We start from the raw sequence: 6,026 nt of genomic DNA on the forward strand, positions 1-6,026 counted from the left end.
GTCCGCTGAGGCTGCATAATCAACAGGAACTGAGGCTAACCTGGGGCGGCCTCCCTCTTCCTGGTGTACGCCGCTGCTCTGCCCTGTCCTTCCCAGGTACTCTGGGACATCACTTTAATTTCTAAAATGGCACCCAGATCAGCAGCTTGCTTATCTAGGTTCTGTGACAAGCCCCACTCCCATTAGAAAAGCCAAAGGTCTGTCTGTCTCTCCCTCTCTCCCTCCTTGCTCTCCCCCACTCATTGTCTCTCTCTCTCTCTCTCTCTCTCTCTCTCTCCCCCCCCCCCCCCCCCCCCCCCCCCAGTCTTTCACTTTCTTTCGGGTGGCACACAGGGTACCTCTGGCCGGGCTTCCTTTTACTTTCTGTTTGAGGTTTTGAGTCCCTGAGTAATTTACTCGACCCTTTGCTTGACCATCATTTTTCGCGTAAAGGAGATGAAAATGAACTAAGTATAAATTAAATCCGTCTGGTTCCCTCTCCATCTGTTAACATTATACCATCTGCCCCGTGCATGAACAAAACAGCCTCCGACGATCACAGATGAAAGCACCACGGCCCTAGAAGTGATTGAAAGAACACAGCAGAGGGCTTTTATGGATTCCTATGGAGAGAACATTGGCTAAGGAGTCAGTTTGGACGCCTGGGGCCAGACTCAGGTCGGCCTGGGCTCTCCAGCTCTGTCCACGGCTGCACTCACTGTCAGATACTGAGCGGTGAGGACGGTGGGAGGGTAATAAAGACCCAGGGAACATAGGGCAGACCCAACCCAATGACACTGATGTCTCAGGGGAGACTGGAGGCTGCCTGAACCAGCTGTGAACAAAGATCCCCCGCCACAGAAGGAAAGTGCCGACGGGCCATGCACACTGTGACTAGAAAAGTGGAATGCATCCAACATGGAAGACAGGACAGACAGGCCAACAAGCAAAGCACGAGCAAGGGGCAGTGATGGGGGCACACACTCTTACTCCCAGCACCAGAGAGGCTGGAACAAGTTCCAAGACAGCCAGGGCCACATAGAGTGACCCTGTCTCCAAATCAAACAAAGCCAGCACTAGCAAGAGACCACATCAACCATCGTGGGAAGCAGACAGCGTTAAGTGTCCCAATTATAAGGCAGAAGCCATCAGATTAGATTAAAAGGAAGGCTCATGTGTGCAGACTGCTGTCATAAACTCACATCCAAAAAAACAGCTTGGCAATAGTGCACAGACACCCACGCTCCAGCGTCTACCCAAGAGGAACGCACACCAAGTCCATGGGGGTTCTGAGGCAGGTTTGTTCTCAATCGAGGTAGAACAAGTCACATGAAGCCGTAAACGTGAGTGAGTCTCCACCATGACTACCAACGAGCACTTTTTATACCCCCCAGTGCAGGCCCCTCCCCTTTTCCCTCATTGGTTGAGGGCTTCTGGGTCTTAACTTTCTCTCTGCCTCTTCTGTTTGTTTCTCAAAAAGACTATATGAGGATTCATCCCTGCTCATTAAAGAACGTACCAGGTGGATGGCCTTGGTGTGCCAGGAAGCCATTAGGCAAGGCTGGCTGCTCATAATTTCCTAATCTAAATTTAGTTTGGGTCAGGGTTCCTAAGTGAGCAGGTGTTAGCAGGGGCCAGTGTTTTCCTATTCACCTCTTCCCAGACCTAAGCTGACTCAAGTCACTTTTGAAAATGGACCATTACTTTTTTTATTTTTTATTTTATTTATTTATTTATTTTAAGACAAGGTTTCTCTGTGTAGCCTTGGCTGTTCTGGACTAGCTTTGTAGACCAGGATGGCCTCAAACTTACAACAATCCACCTGCCTCTGCCTCCCAGGTGCTGGGATTAAAGGCGTGCGCCACCACGCCTGGCGGGACCATTACCTTTTATTCCTTACAGTAAGTGGTTCGATGGGGTGATGCCAGGAAGATGGACTGTGACATGCGTCCTGCAAATGTTGAGCCATCACTGGAGTAGGAAAAGATGTCAGAGTCAACAGCCCAGCAGAGAAGATGAAACAGGCCCAGTTAATTCAAACATAGCAGAGCAAGGAGAGGGGACCCAAAAACTAACGGGGAGGCTCTAAAGCAAACAGGCACCATCGACCTGAAGGTAGCCACTAAGAAGCACACAGGTTGACCACAAGCAATACTGCAGTGGGCGGAGAAGCAAGAGCAAGCAACGACCTGCCTGAAAGACATGCACTTCAAATGCAAAGAAGCCGATGGACCCAGATGTGGTGACACACATGGAAGGCGGGGAGGTGTGCAGGCTAGTTCCATGTCAGCTTGACACAAGCTGGAGTCATCTGAAAGGAAGGAGCCTTGACTGAGAAATGGCCTGTAATCCCTGCACTGTGGGATCTCTGTGAGTTCGAGGCCAGCCTGGTCTACAAAGTTCAGGACAGCCAAGGCTGCACAGTGAAGCCTTGCCTGGAAAAGCCAAAGATGAACCTGGTGGCTCAGGCTTGCCATCTTAGCTCCTTGGAAGTGAAGGCAGGAGAGCCACAAGTTCAAGACCTGCCTGGGATAAAGAGCTATACAGCAAGTCTGGGCAATTTCATGAGACCCCTTCTTCTCAAGATAAAAGACAAAAAGAGATCTGGAGATGTGTCCCAGTGGTGGAGGCTCACACTGGCTTCATTCTCCAGTGCTGAAAAGGGAGCTGAGAGGAGGGGAGAGGCAGAGAGGCAGAGTTGGGGGGTGGGGGCAACTATGGACAAAATATACCGTGCTGTCACTGGTCGCAAGAACATTACATATCATTGTCATAATCAGAAAAGAGAGATTCTGTACTGATATTTGGTAAGAAGAAGGAGGTCAATGACAAAGAGACACAACAATTCTAAATGTTTAGGTGCTGAATAAATCACAGAAAGTTGATATAAAAATTTTGGGATTTCAAGGTGAGACAGATGAGACGTAGCTACTTAATAAGTGAGTATGAAACACCAACAGTTAACAGATAGACCAGTAAGAACATAGCACATGAGAAACCCTTTTTTTTTTTTTTTAAGATTTTTAAATTTTTATTTATTTTATTTATTGTCACATTATAGGTGGCTGTGAGCCACCATATGATTGCTGAGAATTGAACTCAGGACCTCTGAAAGAGCAGTGCTCTAAACCACTGAGCCATCTCTCCAGCCCTTATTATTTTTTATTTATTGTGTTTATGTATGAGCACTCTACTTGCATGTACATCAGCAGGCCAGAAGAGGGCACCAGATCAAATTATAGATGGTTGTGAGCCAGCATGTGATTGCTGGGAATTGAACTCAGGGCCTCTGGGAAAAAAGACAGTGCTCTTAACCACTGAGCCATCTCACCAGCCCTCATAGTACTTCGGGGTTTTTGTTCGTTGTGTTTTGGGGGGATTGTTTTGTTTTTCGAGACAAGGTTTCTCCGTGTAGCCCTGGCTGTCCTGCAACTTTCTTTATGGACTAGGCTGGCCTCGAACTCACATACATTTGCCTGCCTCTGCACCCGAGTGCTGGGAATAAAGGTGTGCACCGTCACTCCCAGCTGAGAAAACTTTGCTGCCCACTAAAACAGGGATTTCTTTGGGCTGCCAGCTCCCGAATAATGACACAGAGACGTCTTATTAATTATTAATGCTTGGCCTTAGCTTAGGTTGTTCCCCAATCAGCTCTTCACTTAAATTGTTCCTTTTAAATTAATCCACACTCATTACTTCTCGGACTCTTAGTCCCCGCACCTGTTTCTTCCTCTTTATCTGGCCGGCGACTCTTTCCGCTCCTGTTTCTTTACCAGAGTGCCTATCTCTGCCTGGAAGTCCCGCCTATTCTCTCCTGCCTCGTGTATTGGCCATTCAGCTCCTTATTGCCCAATCAGAAGGTGTCGGAGGGGAGTGTTTAAAAAATACAATGCAGCCAAAGAATAACAATACCAAAGTCCAGCCTGTGATCAGATCTCTGCCAGCATTTGAACGCACAAAGGACAGTCTTTACACAGTGCCCAAAAGGACCGCCCCAGCAGTCCACTTGGCTTTGTTGGCATTTTATGTCCCTTTTCCCCAAGCTGAAGGCAACCTATCCTTTTTAACTGCACATGGAACATTTAGGAAGATAGACTACATTTTAGCCACAAAGAAGTCTTCGTGCACCTAAAATCATTAAAATCAATAAAAAGGAAATGAATTATTATGACCACAATGGGAGAAAATCACAGTCAACAACAGAGATATCTCTGGAGGGAAAAAAAACCCACAAATTTTGGAAGACAAATGATGCAATTTTAAATAAGAAGAAATTAAAGCAATATCAAAAACTACTACAAACAAATAACTGGAAAAACACACATGGGCGATCTGCTTACAATGAGTCAACTGACAACTGTTCTGCTTTATGGCTGTCCAAAACTACAAGCATCAAGGAGAAGCCTTTAAAATAAAAAAATAAAATAAAGTAAATAAAAAAAAAAAAAAAAGAATTATTTTACAAATGAATGCTCTATCTGCATGTACACCTGCAGGCCAGAAGAGGGCAGCAGATCCCAATATAGATGGTTGTGAGCCACCATGTGGCTGCTCAGAATTGAACCCAGGTCCTTTGGAAGAGCAGATAGTGCTCTATAACCGCTGTGCCATCTCTCCAGCCCTGGAGAAGCCATTTTTAACTCTAAAGTTTGATTTGAAACCCCCGGGTTAGTACTATGTGGCACAGTCCTCCCATGATGGTGGGTGGCAATGGCACAAATACTTGTGAACATGTTCTGCCAAACTGGCATTATCCTGGCATCAAAGCCAGCTGAATGAAACCTAGAAATGAAAAGGACGTGTGAGTGGGCAAGCCTGCGTTCAGGCCCTGGCACCAAAAACAGCGGCCTGAAGGCCACTCTGTCGCAGCGAGACTAAGAATAAGTAGAAGGAGTGATGACTTATCACAGCCATCTACAAGTAAGCGTCATAGGGTGTTACGACGGGTGACTCAAAACAACTTAAAGATAAAAGTCACAGTACTGAGTGTGTAGATTTCAAAACTGTACCTTCAGTGCTAAGTTGGAAAGTCAACACGGGGAGCTCTCTGAAATAAAGGGTTCTTTGAGTTGGCACAGGGGCTGGTACAAGGCAAAGAGCAAAGAACTAGCTGTGATCAGATCCCAAAAGCACAAGCGGCAGTGAGATGGGTGTAGGAAAATGAGGGGCGGGCCCAAAGAGCCAAGGCTTTTTAAAAAAATACTATTTTTTAAAATATTTATTTATTTATTATGTATACAAATCTTGTTATAGATGGATGGGAGCCAACATGTGGTTGCTGGGAATTGAACTCATGACCTTGGGAAGAGCAGTCAGTGCTCTTAACCTCTGAGCCATCTCTCCAGCCCAAAAAACTATTTTTTATTACAGGCATCGGCTTGGCCCCTAAGTGTACCAGGTGAAGCCGAGGTTGGCACTGTGCATCTCCTCGGTGTGCAGCCCGTACAACTTGCCCAGGAGGGGCAGCACCCATCACGTGGTGTGGAACACAGACTCTCCCACCTTCCAGTCAGGCACGTCTTTCAGGATGATGGCCTCCTCTTCCAGGTTCTCCCGAAGCACCTGCAGGGTCCTCTGGTCCTTCTCTGCCAGGAAGAGCGGCATGAAGGCAATCGGGGCCTCCAAGTCCTCGATCTGCAGGCGCCCACGCTCACTTCATCATTCTCCAGTGGCCAAACATCAGGCCGGATGCCCACAGCGAACATGCTGTAGCCCGACACTCCCCGGCGGGGTACGTTCCATGGGGCCATAGTCCCCAGGTGGGGGCATGTCCTGCTTTACCTTTGACACCACCATACTTGCCGAGCCAAGGCATTTTATGAGGAAACCAAGAGTGAAGAAGCCAACCACTTCCACCACTGCTGACGGGAGGTGAAGCTGTGAAAACCTGAGTGAGGCAGGAGCAGCACTCGCAGAGGGAAGGTTTGCCCGTCTTGGGTGGTTGGCTCTACCAGCTGGATTCAGTGTGTCTGGTCTTCAGCACACACAGGAATGTGGAGCGGCCGCCTCCCTTTTCCTCTTTGGCTTAGACTGCCGTGGTCACTAAA

At 47.6% G+C, this 6,026-nt stretch overlaps 1 pseudogene; it reads right to left on the minus strand.

Annotated features, from left to right (window-relative positions):
- Nucleotides 1-5,243: 5,243 nt before the first annotated feature.
- On the minus strand, nt 5,244-5,775 carry LOC127205267 (NADH dehydrogenase [ubiquinone] 1 alpha subcomplex subunit 13-like; annotated as a pseudogene).
- Between the last annotated feature and the right edge of the window lie 251 nt (nt 5,776-6,026).

The sequence above is a fragment of the Acomys russatus genome, chromosome 21 (assembly GCF_903995435.1).
Source record: "Acomys russatus chromosome 21, mAcoRus1.1, whole genome shotgun sequence".
Classification (NCBI taxonomy): domain Eukaryota; kingdom Metazoa; phylum Chordata; class Mammalia; order Rodentia; family Muridae; genus Acomys; species Acomys russatus.